Source organism: Schistosoma mansoni, chromosome 1 (genome assembly GCF_000237925.1).
Source record: "Schistosoma mansoni strain Puerto Rico chromosome 1, complete genome".
Lineage (NCBI taxonomy): Eukaryota > Metazoa > Platyhelminthes > Trematoda > Strigeidida > Schistosomatidae > Schistosoma > Schistosoma mansoni.
This window is the reverse complement of record NC_031495.1, coordinates 10,077,413-10,098,572: the sequence shown is the minus strand read 5'-3', so window position 1 is coordinate 10,098,572 and position 21,160 is coordinate 10,077,413.

The following is a 21,160-nucleotide window of genomic DNA, read 5'->3' as shown; positions in this document are numbered from 1 at the left end:
TCAAACTTTGTACAGTAACTACTAACCAGAAAAAACAAACTAACAGTATCGCCACTAACCGTGAAACAGACAGAAGGTCTATATTTGAAAACTAAAAAGTAGACGAAAAATATGTACTCAAACATCCATGTTATCATTTCGTGGGTGTTCAATTATATTCGTACTTGTTAGTCTAACAGTTACTTCCGAAGGACTTAGGTTGCTGTAGCCGACAGAGTCTCACGATTTCGTGCTTTCTGTTACATGATTAGCGGGTAAAGCACTGTCACATTTTTTGTTGTGTACACGAATTTCTTAATCTGTATTTCATTGGCCATGAGTAGGTAGTATCCAATATTTTCACCCAAATATTCTGGTGAAGTTAATAATCCGAGAAGCGTTATCTCGTTTAGCTTTCCATAATTGACTAAGTAACTTTACTTTTCATAGACTGCCAATATTTTCCCTCGATGTAGTTTATAGAACGCATCTTAACCACCTTTCTCTTGGTTACTAGGATGTTTTTATTTCGCATGCAGTACTATTCAGGTATTGTGACGTACTGTCAAGTGGTTTGGGGTAGTCGGCAGTAAACACTGGACTTAGATTTCGATATTATTGACACTGATCATCAGGGTGTACCTGCAATTTCTATGGGACTGATGTTCTATGATAATCAGTATTATTTGAATTGTAGTATAAACTAGTAATCCCAGGAATAACGCAATTTAATCAAGAAGTATTAGATGAGCCCGCACGAATGTATTGCATTTGGATTTCAAAATTACATCAGTCATCAATACGAAGAAGTCATTGATTTATTTAAACATCACATCCGCCACAGCTCAAATTGGAGTGTAAGTGTCTGTAATCAATTGTTCGTCTTCTTCTTAAGTTCATCTTACATCTGCCCGACGGTGTATTGGATGTAGACTCTGTATTATCTAGAATGCACTCATTAGTATTAGAATTAACAACCGAAATTGGAACAGACTCACCTGGATTCTGGTATTGTATTTGATCAACGTGTCGGTTATCTATAGTCAAGTCATTGATATCCAGAATTCGCACCATAGATTTTCCAACATACTTCACCACGATCCCCGTGGCTGGTCGAAGATCATTTCCACGATAAAATGTAACTTCTGCAGACTCCAAACACCTCATATTCGAACGGAGAATTCTTACTTTTAATAGCTTTGATGGAGTCTCTTTCGTCACAGAATGCTTAGCATTTCTATATTGAAGTAGAAATGTATCTACTCCCCTCTCCAGTTCATTAAATGTCGAAGCAGCAATAGAATCAATAGCAAATGTTCTTACGAAATTTTCTGCCTGACCATTAGAACAAGGGTACCTGGAAGCCGTAAACAGATGTCTGCACCCTATACCATTCAACCAGTTAGTGACTGCATCCGCAGCAAAATGAGAGCTATTATCAGTGACTAACACCATGGGAACTCCTTCTCGACTAAACACCTTCCTTAATGCTTGGATTGTGAAGTCAGAATTTGGTGAAGTTGTGAAAAAAACTTCAGGCCACTTAGAAAAAAATCAATAACTACAAGTGCATAGTACTTGCCAAGAAATGAACCACAGTAGTCTGCATAAATTCTCTGCCACGCCTCAAACGATACTGACCATGGAGTCCACTTCGAAGGCAGACTTTTTAGCTTATGACATTTCTCACAATTGTTTGCTGTACGACATATAGCTGCATTTATCTCTGGCCACCAACATGTGAGTCTTGCTAAGGACTTAATTTTCTCAACACCTAGATGTCCACTATGAAGATCATCAAGGACAGGTTTGCGTAATGAAGGAGGAATAACAACACGATTATTTAAACACAAAATACCGTCAGGAGTAGTAGACAACTCGTCCTGCTTTGAATAATAGACAGGAAATCTACGTTTCAGATTAGCATTCCAACCCTTCCGTATAGCACTGAGTATACATCCAAAGTATCTACGAGTTTCTCTAATGAGATCTGGACGTCTCATCGGTAAAGGTTGCACAAAAAGCAGTCTGAAGTATTAACAGGTCTATCTTGTAATGGTTGTCGAGAAATGTAGTCAACGTGTTGAATTCGTTTTGCACTCCTGTGCTGAATCGTATAGTCATAAGCACTCAAAGCAATACTCCATCGTTGAACCATAGCAGCTGATGAACGTGCTAAGGATTTGTCAGGATGATAAATGAACTTTAAAGCTTCATGATCAGTAACAATGGTAAACTTCTTTCCAAATAAATATTTATGAAGTCTTTTAACAGCCCAAAACACAGCTAACGCTTCTCGTTGCGTTTGTGAATAACCTTGTTCAGAAACAGAAAGTTTACGTGAAACACATATAACTGGCCTACCTTCCTGTTCCAAAACTGTACCAATACCCACAGGTGATGCATCAGTAATAAGAACAGAATGTACACTGGGTGAGTAAGTTCGAAGAACAGCATCACTTTGAAGGAACTTTAGCAGACTTCGTAGGCATGACTCTTGTTCTTCACCCCATTTGAATGAATTGGATGTCAAAATATTAAATAAACAGTTGGCACGACAAGAAAAATTAGGAATAAAACGAGAATAGTACTGAAGAGCACCCACTAGTGAACGTAATTCTGTGATATTTTTTGGAGACAGTGCATTTGTCAGTGGGGCTAGTGTTTCATATCTGGTCTAAAACCATTACCATCAACTAGGTATCCAAGGCATTCAAAACTAGATACACTAAATGAACATTTATTGGGATTCACTGTAATATTCTTCCCAATTAAACGATGCAATAAAGCAATAAGTCTCTGTTCATGAACTACTTTATCAGCACCATGAACAATGAGATCATCTTGATAAACTTCAACACCTTCAATATCGCTATCTTATTCATGACCTCTTGAAATATGGCTGGAGAACAACTAAGATCAAATGGAAGGAAGTTGTATTTGAACAGGCCAAAAGGAGTGTTAATTGTTGTCAAGATAAATGAAGATTGATCTAAAAAGATTTGAAGATAATCATCTTTCAAGTCGACTTTCAAGAACACTTTAGAACCATGAAGTCGATTTAGAATATCTTCAGCCTACATCGTCGTGCATGTTTGCTTCAACAGACGGGAGTTCAGTGTTAGTCTGTAATCACCACATATTCTAGGGGTCTTGCCATCCGACTTCAATGGCGTAACAATAAGAGTACCCCATGCTGAGGACTGAACTGGTTCAATTATACCTTTCACACACAAATGGTTCAGTGACTTATGTACTGATTCTCGAAGACCATAAGGAATTATTCGTGTTTTAAGAAAGACTGGATCACCCTGTACTTGAAGTTTTATAAGCTGAATTTTCATACTTCCACTACGCTTAGCCCACACAGCTATCAAATCTTTGAGTAAAGCATCAGAATTCTCTGTAGAAACTAGTAGAGACAATTCCACTTTAAGCCTTTTCAGATTTTTTAAACCCAGTATGGACAGTCCTGTTTCACTAACTAAAAATTCACAAGGTACGTATAAAGAATTATCATTTCTTATTAGCAATTTACAACATCCTCGTATAGGCAGTCTTTGTCCAGTAATCCCCAGTATTGAGGCCTCAGTGGGTTTTACCACAACATTAGGATCTAAAGATTTCAAGTTCTTGAATGAAATAATTGACTCTATACTACCTGTGTCCACAATAAAGTCATGAAATGAACCAATGGATGTATATAATCGCTTTTGAATATGAACATTCCCTTTTGAAGTGGTGGATAAAGATAAATGATCATTAGAAACAGCCGAACTATCAGAATATAAGTTACAAGACTTAGTAACACTTTAAGTAAAGTGGACAGTAGTTTTGCACACTGACTGAATGTGTCCTATCTTGCCACATTTAAAACATTTAGCATTACGAAATGCACATGAATTACGAGGATGAAATTTCCCACAAGATAAGCATTTACCAAAATTATTCCCACCTCTGTTACTTGCTTTGCAGTCCCTTGTTGAATCACTTTTCATATTTCCACGAGAATAGAAATCACGATTAAACGAACGCAAATTTGATCGACCCTGAGATTGTAATTCATCATGACGACTAAGCAAAGTATAAGAAATTTTCATCGATTGAATATCAAGTTCACTCACTGCTTCGTAGTTAATACATGCAGTTCTAGCATCTTGAAAAGAACAGTTCGGCATTCTTAACAGCTCCTTTTCCAGACCTGGTATGTTAATTCCAGCAATTAACCGATCTCTCAGCTGTACATGAAGTTGATCACCAAAATTGCATTTGGCAGCTTGTCCTTGCAATTCAAGGATGAAGTCTTTGACCTTCTGGTTATCCTGACGAATCATCTTATGAAATTTTGCTCTCTCACGACATTCAAAACTGGTGCACTTCACATGATTTAATAGTAATTACTTGAGAGTTGTATATGGGAGTGAAATCGGCTTATCTGGATATGCCAAGGTTTTTAGTAAACTGTAGGCTTCTTGACCGATGAATGTGAGAAAATGTGCCACAATTTTGTCACTCTTCATATCTTTCTTGGTCATGCTCCATATCTCAAACCTTCCAAAGTAATCCTCAAAAGCTTCAGAAGTTGAATGAATGTCCAACTGTTGTATCGCAGGCTCCATCGCGATGCCAATATGATAATCAGAAGTATTTGAATTGTAATATAAATTAGTAATCCCAGGAATAACGCAATTTAATCAAGAAGTATTAGATGAGCCCGAACGAATGTATTGTATTTGGAAGTCAAAATTACAACAGTCATCAATACCAAGAAGTCATTGATTTATTTAAACATCACATGTTCCCTGGTGGGTTTGAACCCGCTTCACAGTGTGGGATGTTAGCACTAAGCCATTCGGGTCACACCATTTGAAGCTTGGCGACGTTGGTTCGAATCGTACGGATAGCAGTAATTCTCTCAAGGTTGCAATTACAACTTACTGACCAGTGCCAACTAGCACGTGACAAATACCCGGGTTTTTCTTCTGACTAACCTTGGTCACCTAACCTAACAATACGGCACATATGACGTCAGACTAAAAACCTGTGGCCACACTATATCTTGGTCGATTGTATTCGGTGGGTGGTAAAAAGCCAGTCGAACATGGAGTCGGTCACTACTCAGTGATCAGTCAATCGTAACGCTCTCTTCAATGCTGACTGTTTTTATGTTCGAAATAAAATTCAGCATTACCGGTTTCATTAGTGTTAGTTTCCAATCCTTCGTATAATTCTTCATTCGGTGCAGCATTTAATCTTATATGGTTTAGTTGGTTACATTTTTTATGTACACAAAAATTTATGGCAATCCACTATTGATGATTGCTTTGATCTTTCTTACCACTGATAATGTAACGCTTTCATTTGCTTACAAAGTAATTGGTTGGTTTCGTAAGATTACATAGATTTCTGATAACTAATTGTTGTTTGTCGTCATGAGTATGCTTGTGTTGTTGCTTAACATCTACAATAAACAATACAATTAATCTAATTGAAAATCGACTTCAGTGTAATTTAACTATATTTTGCACATTGCATTTTATTTTATCGAATGATGTTTTATCTTTTACTCTCCTAGGCCCCAATTTTCCTTGGTGTTTTCACAGGAATTCGAGGTTTGGTTAATCTACCAGTAACTAGCTTGCAGACTGGTGGTACTGCTTGGTTTACCGACTTAACAGCATCCGACCCCTATTGCATCTTACCATTTCTCTCCATGAGTTTTTCGTGCCTATAGGTAACCCTCGTGCTATTGATAGAAGAAACCAGAGAAGTAGTGAATGGGTCTTTATTTCGATCTTCGCGCAGTCACAGTGGAGCGTGGGATTTTCTGTTCAGACAAACAAAGACTCTCAACATTCAATATAAGATAATGGGGAATATAACGCTTAAAAAAAGTAAGGAAGTGAATGAATACTTGAACAATACTGTTTTAGCATATGCTTGGTTGTTTGGGGTCAACTCTTAACCAATCAACCTGTTACATTAACTTCCCCCTAGAATCGACTTCCGTAGGAACGTCGGTTCGATTAACCTATCTATCGAAAACACCTTAGTTCTATTTCTCATCCCAAGGCGAAATTATCAACTCGCTCACTGTTTGACTTACAATCAGTTACGACTAACGCTTTCGACGATAGTCCGTGGATGTCTCTTCATTTACTAGCTTGTCATCTTATTTTGTAGCATGTGATCTTTTCTACAACTATCGCTGACGGTTTGCTGAGTGCTTTCAAGAGAAAGTGTGAGAATGTGGAATAAGAATATCTGAGGAAGTGCCGCGAGCGGGCTACCCAACACCATGTTGGTGAGGTACGATTTTTCCATGCTCAGACCGGCTATCAGGTGTTTACTCACCTGCCTCTTGAGCCGCCCTCAAGCAAAAAGTAAAGAAGAGTCTACTTCAAAGGTAATGGTGAAAATCAAGCAAACCTGAAGAACTGCTCCACTGCCTGCATAAAATAATAAGATACAAAATGGAAATACATAAATGCAATTGATAATTGTTCGGTTCATGTAAGTGCTTGGCCTCCAGAACGGATTGGTATTCTGGAAGGAAATAGACATAGTGTAGATATCTTGTGCACGAAGAACCATTAAAACAACAAAAAAAAATACTCTTTTGTAATGCATATATGTAAAAGAGTGAACTTGCTAGAAGTTGGACTCTTTAACAAAATCGATCAAATGCATGACCTTGAGCCAGTGATGACCGCCTTTTACAACTAGGTGCGTAACCAAGGGTGCATCAGAGTAATCCACAAAACGGAAACGTATATACGATTGAGAAGCAAAAAAAAATTGTGTGGAGTATGCGGATCAAGTACAGTTGTGTCAAATACCCTTTTCTGGTTTGATTTACGTGTGCATGATATATTGAAGCAATATTTCATCAATTCATCCAAGTAACGAATTGGTTTGCACCTCAGAAGTGTGTAAGTCCTATTACTCATTAGTATTATGAATGATTAGTCGATAAAAGGAAAAATTGCAGTCATTCCCCCGTGGTTTGATGTGGTCTAATGGCTAGGCACACGGTCCAGCATTCAGGAGGGCAGAGGTTCGAGTGCGTGGGGCCTGTGTTTTTGTTCACCAAAACCCCCTTCAATACGACGTTTGTTGGCCGTAAGTTGCTCAGATATGAGAGAAAGATAACAAGAGGACGGATTGATATGTCAAAGTGCCATATTGGAACAGTACATATTCTTTGTTTGTATTAATAATAATACTATAGAAAAATGTATACAGATATATAAGAAGTACAACCAACATAGTTAATTAACCAGAAAAAGAAATTATAAAACTTGCCTGGGTTGCTTTTTGAATTCGTTGTATTTGCCAGTGTTAGTTGTATGAGTTTGATTAAAATCCTCAGCCATCGTTTCGGAATACCTAGCTTATGTGTCCAGTATTTAAAAAAAATATTTAACATAACACTTATATATCAAAGGTAAAAGGTCTGGGGAGTTGTATGTGAGGCGGAATGAGGAAAAAAAAATTATTTTTAAGTAGATGCAGGGTCTGATTAGCTACGTGGTTAGATTTTATCCTGCAGCCGAAACTGTCAACATCCTTGACTGACTAATCGGATGTGCCCAGCGAACCGTTTTAGTCACTTGTAAAGATTTATCATCTTTACATTTCGATTCCGTAATGGATTTGTCAGTTAAACGATCTAACAACACGTATGGTGGTTCATGATCTAGATAAGCCGGCTTTAGCCTATCAATACTTACTGTGTCGATGTTTCCATGTTTTTCTATCACGAAATATTTAGATTTTCTTGAGACGACTTTGAAAGGACCTTCAAATGGAGGACTGAGTGGTGCTTTTATTTTGTCACATCTTATCCAGACTTGCGTGCAATTGCTTAGGTCTTTAGGTATATATACGGCGCGCGATTGTTCACGAGTATTAATCGGCTTAAGTTTAGACATGTGGTCCCGTAGTTGATCTACATAATTTTCTATATTAAGTTTTTGACTGTTAGTATTAGGGTTAATAAATTCACCCGGTAGTCTCAGAGTTGTTCCGAAAACCAGTTCCGCAGCTGAACACTGTGCGTCAGTTTTGACAGATGTTCGTATTCCCAACATAACTAACGGTAGGAATTCTGTCCACTGATTGGGGTTTGAGTGAGATTTAAGGGCGGTTTTTAGCTGACGGTGAAAATGTTCTACCATCCCATTAGCCTGAGGATGATATGCAGTGCAGCGTATCCTATTGGAGCCTAGAAGTTTAGCCAAGTTATTAAATAATTCGGATTCGAATTGCGCTCCTCTATCCGTCGTTATTGTTATGGGTGTACCAAAAATGGTTACCCAGTTCTGCATGAAAACTTTGGCTACTGTTTCCGCTGTGATTTCCGCTATCGGGATGGCTATAGGGAATCTGGTAAATCGATCTATGCATGTAAAAAGATAATTAAAACCGTTTGAACGTGGTAAAGGACCTACCAAGTCGATATGCACATGGGCAAAACGTGCATCTGGTTGCGAGAAAACACCTATGGGTGAATTTGTGTGACGATTTATCTTTGATTGTTGACATGATGAACACTCTCTAACCCATTTGTGTACATCCTTCTGTAAATTCGGCCATATATATCTGGCATTGATTAGTTTTGTTGAAGCTTTTGCGCCAGGATGAGACAAAGAATGAAAGTTATTATATATCAACTTTCGCATACTTTTGGGAACGAAAGGTCGCGGCATTGCCTTGGTCGTGTCACAGTAGATTAGAATACCATCGAGAGGTGATGGGAACTGTTTTAGATTAAGACTTGAATTGTTTGTTTTAAGCAGGTTTTGTAATTCTAGATCCTGCTCTTGTTCGTTTCTCAACGTCTCGAAGTTTACTGTAGACTGCTGTAGCACGTTTATTTCTAGCCTAGATAAAGCATCTGCCGCCTGATTGTCCTGACCTTTGACATGTCAGATATCGCTTGTGAACTGTGATATATAGTCAAGGTGTCGGACTTCTCGAGGTGAGTATTTATCAGCTCTCGCTTTTAGTACATTCGTTAGTGGTTTGTGATCCGTAAAGACTATAAATTCCCTGCCTTCTAACATGTGTCGGAAGTGTTTAATGGTTAGGTAGATTGCAAGAAGTTCTCGCCCGAAGGTAGAATACCTTGTCTCTGCTGGAGCGAGTCTTTTTGAGAAGAAAGCAATTGGTTTCCAGGCGTTTTTAACCAGTTGGTTAAGGGTACCGCCTACTGCTTTATCTGAAGCATCCACCATCAAAGCAAGTGGGGAAAGAGAATCCGGATACATCAACGTAGTTGCTTGAGCTAATTTATCTTTAAGCTGTTTAATAGCTTCGACAGCGTCAGAAGACAGTTTGAATTCTTTTGGTTTTCCTTTTAGTGAATCTGTCAAAGGTTGCATTAATTGTGCATAACCTGGTATGAATCTGCGATAAAAGTTAATTAGACCTAGAAAACTTCTCAGTTGTGTTAGAGAACTAGGTATGGGGTATTGTTTAATGGTGTCTACTTCTTTTTTGATCGGTTTAATCCCTTCTAGGCTTATTGTGTGACCGAGAAATTCTAAAGTTTGAACACCTAAAACACACTTACTTTGATGTATGTTTATTCCATGTTCATCCAGTCTTTTTAACACTGTTTTTACATGCTGTTCGTGTGATTGCAAATCGGGGCTGGCAATTAACAAGTCGTCTATATACCTCTGCGTAAATGGCATATCTCGAAGTAGATTGTCTATGAATCTTTGAAATGTCTGTGCCGCATTTCTCAGGCCGAATGGCATGCGTACAAACTCGAATAAGCCAAAGGGTGTTGTAATAGCTGTCTTGGGGATATCTTCATCAGCCACTGGGATATTGTGATATGCCCTGACTAAGTCAATTTTAGTGAATATGTTCATACCCTGTAAACCGTTTGTGAAATCTTGGATATGCGGTATTGGGTACCTATCTGGTACGGTTTGACGGTTGAGGGCTCTGTAATCCTCGCACGGTCGCCAGTCACCTTCATTCTTCTTTGGGACCATATGCAAAGGGGATGCCCATTGACTATCAGAGGGACGGATAATACCCAGTTGTAGCATATAATCAAACTCGGCCCTAGCGATTTTGAGCTTATCTGGTGCTAGTCTCCTGGGTTTTGCAAAAACCGGTGCACCTTCGGTTTTGATAGTGTGACTTACTTTTAGTTTGTCTTTAGAAGGCTGTGGGTTTGGTTTAGTTAAGTTTGGAAATTCCGCGAGTATATCTTGGAATTTCGCTGTTGTTACTGGAGGAGTTTGAATCAAGTTAAGAGAGCTGATGTGACTTTCTTTGCCTTTTGTGTAATATGAAGTTTCTTTTAGTGTTAATCGCCGTTTCTTGGTGTCAACTAGAAATTCGTATCTCTCTAGAAAGTCCATCCCCAGTATTGCCAGATCTAAGTCGGCTACCGTGAAAACCCAAGGGAATTGCCTCCTGAACCCCAAATCTAGGGTTAAGTTTTTCTGCCCAAATGTCGCAATTTTAGTTTTATTTGCAGCTTGAAGTGTAATTGATGATGTTTCTCGACTAATCTCAGTTTTATTTTGAGGGATGATGCTAAGAGCAGCGCCAGTATCCACCAAGAAATTCAAGCCAGAGTTTCTGTCTCTAACATAAAACAAGCGACTGTTTTGGCGCCCCTCCTCAGTCGTCGCGACCTGGGGAGGGGTTACTCGTTTCCCGCTGTCTTAGAATTATGCTTAGGCCAGGCGCATGGTTGCATGCACTTGGTTGAGTTGACACCAAACTTCCAGTGGTACCAACAAAACTGCCCAGGTTGTCTGGACATTTGTGACCCGTTTTGTGACTTGGATCGTGGTCGTTGTGGTGACCTGCTCCTGTTTCTATGACCCATTTGCATTCTGGTGACAGCCTCAGTGAGACTCTTAACACTCGCAATGAGTCCTTCTATGACGGGGTCTTTTGCTGATTCTACTTTTTGTGTGTGATTTATTGTGCCTGGTCCAGTTGGAGGACCTCTCTCCATTATTCTATCGGCTATACGCGCTAAATGAGATAATGAGGTTTCAGGATCTTGTGCATCCAAACAGTGTTGGACGTAGCATGGGAGAGCTTGTATCCATCCTTGTTTTAGGACTGCTTCACCCACTGTGTTATCACCCATTAACACTTGGAGGTGACGCAAAAACTGTGACGGCGACCGATCACCTAGTGTTTCACCTTGAAAAAGTCTTTGGATTCTTTGACTATCTGATAATGATAAACGGTTCATTATCTCTCGTCTTAAGATGGTGTATGGTTGTGGTGATGGTGGATCTAAAATCAAGTCAAGGACTTCTTTGGCGACTGAAGGAGGAAGGATAGAACACAAGTCTCTATAGCGAATCCCTTCAGATTTGATATTGTGTCTCGTGAAATAATGCTCTAGTTGAGCAAACCACAACTCAGGATCACTACGATCAAATTCTGGAAGTCGGGATTTCGTAGTCATAACAGTGTCTATCTCCACTGGTGACAAATCCTCCAGATTATGGGTTTCTATTGAGTCTGACATGAGGTATGTGACAAATATAGCAATAAAGTTAGCACGAAAAATGGTTACTATAACACGAATAACTTAAGACAATACGGAATAAACTAGTTATATACTCAACTTAGTTTACAGATAATCAGGTCTACTTTTACGATTAAGTGAAAAAAATTAATAACAGAAATAAGGTTAAATTTGTGTTCAAAAAGGGCTCACCACTTTCGTGCCTTAAGGTAACCCTCGTGCTATTGATAGAAGAAACCAGAGAAGTAGTGAATGGGTCTTTATTTCGATCTTCGCGCAGTCACAGTGGAGCGTGGGATTGTCTGTTCAGACAAACAAAGGCTCTCAACATTCAATATAAGATAATGGGGAATATAACGCTTAAAAAAAGTAAGGAAGTGAATAAATACTTGAACAATACTGTTTTAGCATATGCTTGGTTGTTTGGGGTCAACTCTTAACCAACCAACCTGAGTTGTTACAAGTTTACTCTTACTGACATTTGAGGTAAAAGTATCATTATACTTCACCTTTCATCTTTCTAAATATTTCTTTTTTTTTATCTGACGAACACGATTTACATGGAATCAGAAATGAAGAAAAAAATGATAAAATAAGCATACATTCGTGATATTCCAGTAAATAGGAATTAGTATTTCTGACGTCTCACGACTCAATGTAAGTCACTTCTTCAGAGTAAACTAATAAATGACCGAAGTAAGTTTAAGTAGTATGAAGGAAACAGAGCAGAATATTTTTAGTACTATCAGAATCGTAATAGGTTTGAACATATCAATTTCATTTTAACTATATGCCGTAAACTGATACATTCAAATCGATTGGTTGATTCTAATTCTCGACATCCGTTCAGTGCAAAACTTTTCTTGGCCCTAAGCCTATTCAGATCAGTACTTCAGAAGTAAACAAGTTAAAGAAAAGGGATGTTACAATAAACATTTTAAGATCTCGTAATTTTCCCACGGATGTTATTAAAAACATATAGAAACGAAACTATCCATCTAGAAATGACAATTCTGATGAAATATTTTGGATTGGTACTATGGTTTGACCTTACCGCCAAGGTAAGACAGGAAAATTACAATGGATCTTGAAAACATACAGAATTAAAACTTTTTATAAGACAACCAATACTCTATGAAACGCTTTGATTATAATTAAAAATGACATCCTATTTTCGTCCACAATATATTGTGTCTAAAAAAACGCTAACCGTAGATTTAGGTTTGTTGATTGTGGTGTGTTCTACAATGGAGTCTTCCCGTGAAATATCGAATCGTGCTAAGAAACACTTAAAGCTACACAAAAAGACCTGATAATCCTGCAGTGTTGAAAAATTTACAAATTAAATCGACAGTAGCAACAGTACATGCTATTTTTAATAACCACCAAATCAACGTCGAAGGCAACAAAATAATTCAGAAGGGTTGTTTCAATTATATAAAGACGAGTAGCTGAAGCGTTTCACATAACGCTCAATCCCTCTGCCCTCAATAGGAACGTCTGACTATTCATCCTACTTAGGTTGTTTTTTCAAACAACCACGTTTAACTCTTCATTTTCCACACAGTTTACATACACACACACACACACTCAAATATTAACTTCACCACTTCATATTACAAATTACACATCTTTAATACGCACCATCATACGCACAAATAAACACAATGATGTCTTATGCGGAATCACTTTGATCAACATAACATGACAGTGACATGTTCTGACCTATTACGATTCTGATTGTACTAAAAATATTCTGCTCTGTTTCCTTCATACTACTTAAACTTACTTCGGTCATTTATTAGTTTACTCTGAAGAAGTGACTTACATTGAGTCGTGAGACGTCAGAAATACTAATTCCCACTTATTGGAATATCACGAAAATGTAATTATCTTATGATTATTGACTTTCTACTCAATGCTCAATTTATTTAAAACTTGGTCCAACCTTGGTATTGATACGTGGAAATGGCTTAAAACATCAAACTTGAAGAAAGTCTTAAAATCGCAACTCATTGAAGTGTTGCAATTCCATGTTCGTATCCGAGATCATAAGTTGATACGTGATATGAATAAGTGGCCCAACTGATAAGGTACTAACCAGCTACTGAGACTGAAATAGACGAGAAAGGTTCGCAACTGCAATTGCCAAATGTCTGACAAGAGTTCTTCATTGGTCCACGTTTTTCCAAAGTTTGACTGACCGTAACAAACTGGTTAGATGCTAGAAGTTGTCGGTACTTTCCCAGTTAGCGAGACGGAGTCAGGTAATTCTTCCACCAAAGCTACAGTTTTATGTCACTGGGATACACTATTCCTAAAATATTACCCAATTTCCTCAGAGATTAACCTCTGCATAATAAGAATTACCAGTCAGTAATCTATTTGTTAAATCCATTTATTATATATTTGTTAATCATTTTTAACACAATACCACATTCGGTAATTATGTACATGCCTCAATTATTGTTGAGTATTATTAGTTAAGCAAATATTTCTCCGTAAAGATTACTTGGTCAAACATATAATTTATTTTTCGCTTACTGGAAATGTTGTTAAACTGTGCTAAATCAATCGATCTTACATGACTGTTTCTTGTCATCAACTTGGATGATCTGGAAACCACTGATCACAGCATATATCACCAATTAGTAAAGTTGAATTTTCATCTTTAACAAATGACCTTCAACATCCGTAAAGTAGTTCATACCGACAACAAAATTTTAAGAATCACCACTTGATAAACGTTTTGGTTTCATAATACAATGAAAAATTTATTGTGAGTCAATTGAAGTGATAAGAGGTGGCTTATTGACTCCTTACGAAAACCAAATTAATGACATCAAATGGTGAAATTCAATAGAGCGAATAGCTAAGAAAATTCATCCTTCTTATTAACTATAGTGAGTCAATATGACTTAAAGGCATTTTAGAGATCGGTAACTATATAATTGCATTTTATACTCTAATTATCAAGCATTTATTTTTGGTCGTTAACTTGCTATGTCAACACTAAGACGGTAATCTAATTTTATGGACAAAGTACATATTTATTTTCACAACGAACACCCATACAAAAACATAGTTTGGGAGCTTATGCATTTATGGTTGATCAAATGTTTAAGAGTCTATTCATTTTTGTTGTCGGCTGTCTCAATCATTATACTATGTTTCGGACGCACTCAAGCTTGTTATTTGTGTAGACATCACTTCGTCGTGATAGATAGTGTCTGTAGACTTTTCGATTCCAAAGACTAAGGGTCAAAATGTGTTGAACATTTTTCGTGGATTTATAAACACTACGGAATATTACTTTGTGTTGACATTCCAATTCGGTGATGTGTTTTGATGTTGCAGTGAGTGTTATCTTTGGACTTCCTCAGTTTTCTTGGCCATGAGACTTCGATTTTCCTATAAGTTTCATCAACAACCGGTCCACAAGTAGCAAGAGTTTCTGCTGGTTCTGAATCACTCCGAATCTGGATAAATGTTCAAGAATGTTTGAATAATTTTGTTCATCGTGTTTTTTCTCATTTTGTTGTTGCTGTATCGGCTATCGGACTTTTGGTTGATGTAGAGAATGCTTGTGCAACCACTGATGTAAGGTTTTTGTAACAATAATGTATTTGTGCTGTTCAACTATTTCTCTCGTATTTTAGATTGTGGATTACTATTGAAAGTAAATTAATTTTGTCTGATAAATATGAAGTAGGGTATTGTGAAGCTGTCGGTAAACCTACTTTTTTTAATTCATGATTACTCATTGTTTAAAGGCTCTTATGAAGTTGGTCATAAGGTGGATTGCATCCACTTTCCAGGGGGAATCCGACATCTGTCAAATGACGCAGAAAACGTCATGACGACACAATAGTTCATTATTGCTATTATTATCCTGAGAAAAAGCGGATTTTACCATGACCCTAGAAAGTCAAACATCGGGATATAAAGCAAGCTAATCAACTAACGGTGAAGTGACATCTAGGCTTTTGGGCTTATTTATAAGATATATGTGATTGATTTTGTCAAAAGGTCTTGAGATGTCAAAGTATATTACATCAACCTTCCCCTAGCCATCCAAAATGGTTGTTCATCTGTTCACAGCGGTCAGCAGGATGATTATACAAGAATGACCCATCCAAAAACCGTGCTGTTGGGTTGAAAGCACGTTTATGGACAACGTAGATTGTCATATAGCTCCTGACATGTTGAAGTGATTGCCTCCTTGATCCCTTTCCAGTTGTTCTCCAAGGCAGTTCCCTCTTCTTTGAGTAGATCTTGTTAGGCTTGTGATCCGTTCCCGAGAACTAGCTCGAATTCGTTGAGTCTTTCAGTGTCTCAAAGGAAAGTCGTACGAAACTTTTGTAATGCTGTTTCTCTAGTTGTCCAATGCTTCTTTAGCATCAGTTTCATCTTGGTCATAAACAGGTGGTGATTTGAGGCTGCGTCAGCTCCTCTCTTGGTTCTCACGTCTTCCATTGACCATCTGAATTTTCTACTGATGCAAGTATGGCCGATCTGAATCTCTGTAGTGTGATGCGATGAGATCCATTTATCTTTGTGTGTGGGAATATTGTACAGCCTGTAACCAAGTAGTTGAATGCACATAGGTTGCAAATCTCTCACCATTTTCGTCTCTCTTTCCCAGTCCATGTCGTCCCATGATATCTTCGTATCCGGTGTTGCCCATTCCAACTTTGGTATTTAGGTCTCCTATCAGAATGGTCAAGTTCTTTGTTGGGCATTTCTCGACGATTGACTGCAGCCCATCGTAGAATTCACCTTTAACATCTTCATTGTATTCGTCGGTAGACGCACAACATTGGATGAAGTTCATTGTAATGTCCTCTTTCTTTGTTTTGAAGGAGGCTTGGATGATCCTGGGTCCGTGAGATTCTCATCTTATATAAGTGCTTTCTGTGCTTGTTTGGATAGCGCAACGCCTTTTGTATGTGGAGCATTTTCTTCTTCATGGCCGGAGTATAACAGCAGCTCCCCTGAAGCTAGTCTTTGTTGTCCAACATGCTTCCAATGTGTTTCACTGGTTTCAAGCACCTCCAGATTGTGTCTTTTCATTTCTGCAGCAATTTGGATGGCTCTCCCACATTATGCGAACATTCCATCTACCTAAATTAATGGTTGCTCTAGTTGTCAGAAGGGGCATCAGCCTCGTGACTTCCGAAGGAACTTGGCTTCCATCCTGAGGCGTCATATCTCTTCGAAATGAAGACCTTCTAACTCCCAGGGCAGAGTTTAAATGGTTTGAATTATTTTTTCTGGTTGGCGTTTTTTAGCAGGAGAGTCTTCTACGGGATGGGGTCACCAACCCCATGCCCAACTCTCCTCCTTTACCCAGGCTTGGGACCGACGGTAACCTCAAAGGTGCTCCAGGCGGAGTTAGACACTAAGATGGTAGTCTAATTTTATGGACAAAGTACATATTTATTTTCACAACAAACACCCGTACAAAAACATAGTTTGGGAGCTTATGCAATAATTAATGAATGAATGAGAGGTAAAGATTCAGTTTAATTTTCCTTTGTTCATACATTAAGTATTTAATTCTTCTTAATTTCATCTGACTGCTTCAATAAAATGTTTCATTTGTTTCATTAGACTGGTGCTGAATTACGTTCGGGTCAGACACAACCTACTATTCGTGTATTTTCAAGAGCGTTACCGGTTGTTGGTTTCCTTTTTGTGATGAACATGCCATCGGTAAGATATTCATTTCAAACGTCAGTATGTGTTTAAATGTTCTAATCTTCAAAGTTAACCACTCGTTATTGTTATAATGTGTAGCTTACTGTTGACCTTATTATTAGGAACGCTTGATTGGGTCAATTATTCTTGATAAGTCTGCCAATCAAGCCCATGTCTTAAACATTATTAATAACCCCCAACCAAATTTGCATGGTAACCTTAGCACAAGATAAAAGATGCGTGGTTCAAAAGTCAAAGACTGATGATAAGAATTTCTTTGACTCTCAAAATAAATCAAACCGAATTATGGGTACACCACTTTTTATGTGATCTATTTACTGTAAGATTTGTATAAGTTGCCGAGTTATACCAACCAATAATAGTCCAACAATTTACTATGTGAACACAAATTTACTATATCGCGCAATTTAGGATCTATAATCCTTCTTAATGTGTAAATGCATTTCTCACTCAAATCAGTTAACCCATTGCTCGCCACATTAATTTCCTATTGGAGGCAAAATTCTTACTCCGGAGTGTTAATGCAGGACAATATTAAATAGTTCACTTGGTATTGTTTACTTGAATCTTCCCATTTGTGTTTAGAACTACAATGGATGGGCAGTGGTTAGCAGTGGAATCCAGGACATAATCCAATAAGTGACTGATCAATTGCAGTCCCAAACTTCAATGGGAAGATACAAGTAAACAATATCAAGTGAATTTAAACTTCACCCCATTGCACTAGCACGTGGCTATTAGGGCTCAGTAACTAAGTGGATAACGCGATGGCGTTTGAAGCGAACAGTACTGGGTTCAAGACCTATAGTGAAATGGAGGTACATCCAGCTGACGAGTCCTAAATAGGACGAAACGCGCGTCCTGGATCCCACTGCTAGCTATTATCCACCTTTGCTTAATATTACACAATGTTGAAATTATCTTTGTATTTCTCAAAGGAAGATGAATAAAAGCTTAGCCATCGGAATAGATTTTTCGCATTGGAAACCGATAACGACACGTAGAGTTTCTCGGAATAAGTGAAACACACTGGACCCAAGCTGGACAAAAAACGATAGAGTCGGGAGAGTTGCTGTTGTACCCTGGTCGGTCATGCGGGAAAAAATGCTTCGCATACACAATTATTTTCACTGATGCCATTCAAAATAGAACGAAAAACACTTATAGGATAAGAATCTTATGGGTTCAGAACCATCAAAGTATCCTTCAAAACAAAGGAGGGGATCGCAACGAGTGTGATCATTCTAATGGGAGACTTAAACGACAAAGTCGGAACGGATAACACTGAATGTGAAGATATCGCGGGATGGCATGAACTGGGAGAAAGGAACGAGAACGGTGAGAGATTTACAGACATGTGTATTCAACAAAATGGTTATAAGTGGCACTATGTTCCCCACAAACCCATACACAAAGCTACATGGGTCTCACCGGATCCTGACACAAAGAACCAGATAGATTATATTTGCATCACTAAAAAATTCAGAAGATCAATGGAAGACATGAGAACCAAGAGAGGGGCTGACATAACTCCAGAATATCATATGGTTGTGGCCAAGATGAAACTGAAGCTAAAGAAGCATTGGATAACTGGAGAAATAGCACTACAATAGTTCAATAAGGATTTCCTTTGAGACACTGAGAGACTCAACGGATTCGAGATAGTGTTCAAGATCAGAACACAAGTCTAACAAGATCTACCGAAAAAAGAGGAAACTGTAGTGAGGAAACGGATGAAAGATTTACTGGTCGTTCAACTTCGAGATCAACAGGCTGTATTCAGTAAGGAACGGCTGTGTATAGATCACTCCTTGATACTGCGACTCATCTTTTCATAATCAATCGAATCTACGGTTGTTTTTACGGAGCCGATGAATGAGATACGTCGGTGGTGGGTGAATATTCACTTTTGAAGCTTCAAGTGCATTACGAGGCAAGCTGCATATTGTCAACAACCAAGATATCTCTGATTGAGCTTTTTTTGCAAGTTCTTAATAGGTTGTGCGATTATTACACATTGATGTGTTCAAACAAGCAAGAACAGATAACTTGTCGAAATATCCAGATGGCAGGAACAAGTAATCCAGATGTTGAAGCGGGCCGCCTTGGATCTAAGAATTGAGATAATGATATTCCAACTACTCGATAGCTCTTAAAAGTGCCACAACATATAAGACATTTAGAGGTTGAACTTACACATTTTCAACACATCACCTAAGTAAAAATGTCTGAAGACCATCAGTCTCTGTACTAAGAATAGATTTGACGATTTAGATCCTTTTCATTCTGTATGATAAGTCGGCATATTTATCGCAGTTTACAGGGATATAGTTTTGAAGTTATCGAGAAACTCTTTGGTACTTTACATACTACTAAGACATTTTTACAGGCTTCCCCATCACAGAATTGCTCGTGTATTACGTGGTGTATTCATGAGTCTATGACACTATGGTGTACCTGAGAAGATCGTCAGCATCATCCGGAATTCATACGACGGACTACAGTGCGAGGTCGTGCATGGATGACAGCTGCATTCCAAGTTGGGACCGAAGTCAGACAAGGCTGTTTTTTCTCCCCCTTTCTCCTTCTTCTGGTGGTTGAATGGATTATGAAGATCTTGATATCTGAGGGAAAGCACGGAATTTAATCGACAGCCCGCAATCGGTTAGAAGATTTGGACTTTTCAGATGACCTAACCCTCCTATCCCATACACACAAACAAATGCAGTTGAAGACGACTAGTGTAGCACCAGCCTCTGCATCAGTAGGCCTTAACATACACAAGGGAAAAAGCAAGACTCTCAAATACGACACGGAGGACGCCAACCCAATCACACTTGGTGGATTAGCTCTGGAAGATATGGAATCTTCCACGTATCTGGGTAGTATCATCAATGAACAAAGAGGATCTGATGCAAATGTAAAGGCGAGGATTAGCAAAGCAAGGACCGCATTCCTATAGTTGAAGATCATATGGAACTCAAAACAACTGTCAACTAATTTAAAAGTGAGAATCTTCAATACGAACATCAAGACAGTTTTACTGTAGGGAGCTGAAACTCGGAGAACTACCACAACAATCATCATGAAGGTACAAGTATTTATAGACAATTGTCTTCGTAAGATACTGAATGTCCGTTGAGATAGAACAAACAGCCTTCCAGATGAGGAGGGAATTAGGGAAAGCCGTTGGACGTGGATAGGACACACACATCGGAAATCACAAAACTCCATCATGAGAAAAGCCCTAACTTGGAATCCTGAAGGGAAATGGAAAAGAGGAAAGCCGAAGAACACACCGCACCGAGAAAGGATTGCTCACGACAGAGTTGGATGGAGAATGCTGGTGGGCGGTCTATGCTCCTCCACGAGCAGTAAAGGCGTAAGGAAGTAAGTCTTGAGTTCAACTTCTTCCCTACCTACATTGATTTGACCAACCTTTAACCTTTGCATACCAAACACAACTATGTCAATATAGGAACATGTAGTTGGGCTTTGGTTAATCAAAGACTTCATCACAGCTATTAAGCCTTCTTCATAAAAGAGGTTTCCCAACTTTATCACTATACCATTTGATTCCATAGGAAATAATAAAGATTTGCAAATGTTTTAATGATAATGATTATCCCAACATTTCTGTTACTGGTGTCAACTATAATCATAAACAAATAAATGACTTCAGTATCCTACAGAGAAATGTGAGATTAGTAGTTGTTGCTAATTAAAATCACTTTCTATGTACCTTTTTTCAACTTGGCCATTTGTAAGTACATTAGAAATAACTAGTATTATGTTCCAAGTTCTAGGATCCTTTTTACTTCATATACATATAGCCCCTTGACATCAATTTTTTTTCAATTAGTTAAATAAATACTGATTAAGACTTTATGTAAAGATAGATAAAAGTAAAGTGAAGAAAGGAATAGTTGGATCCAACTG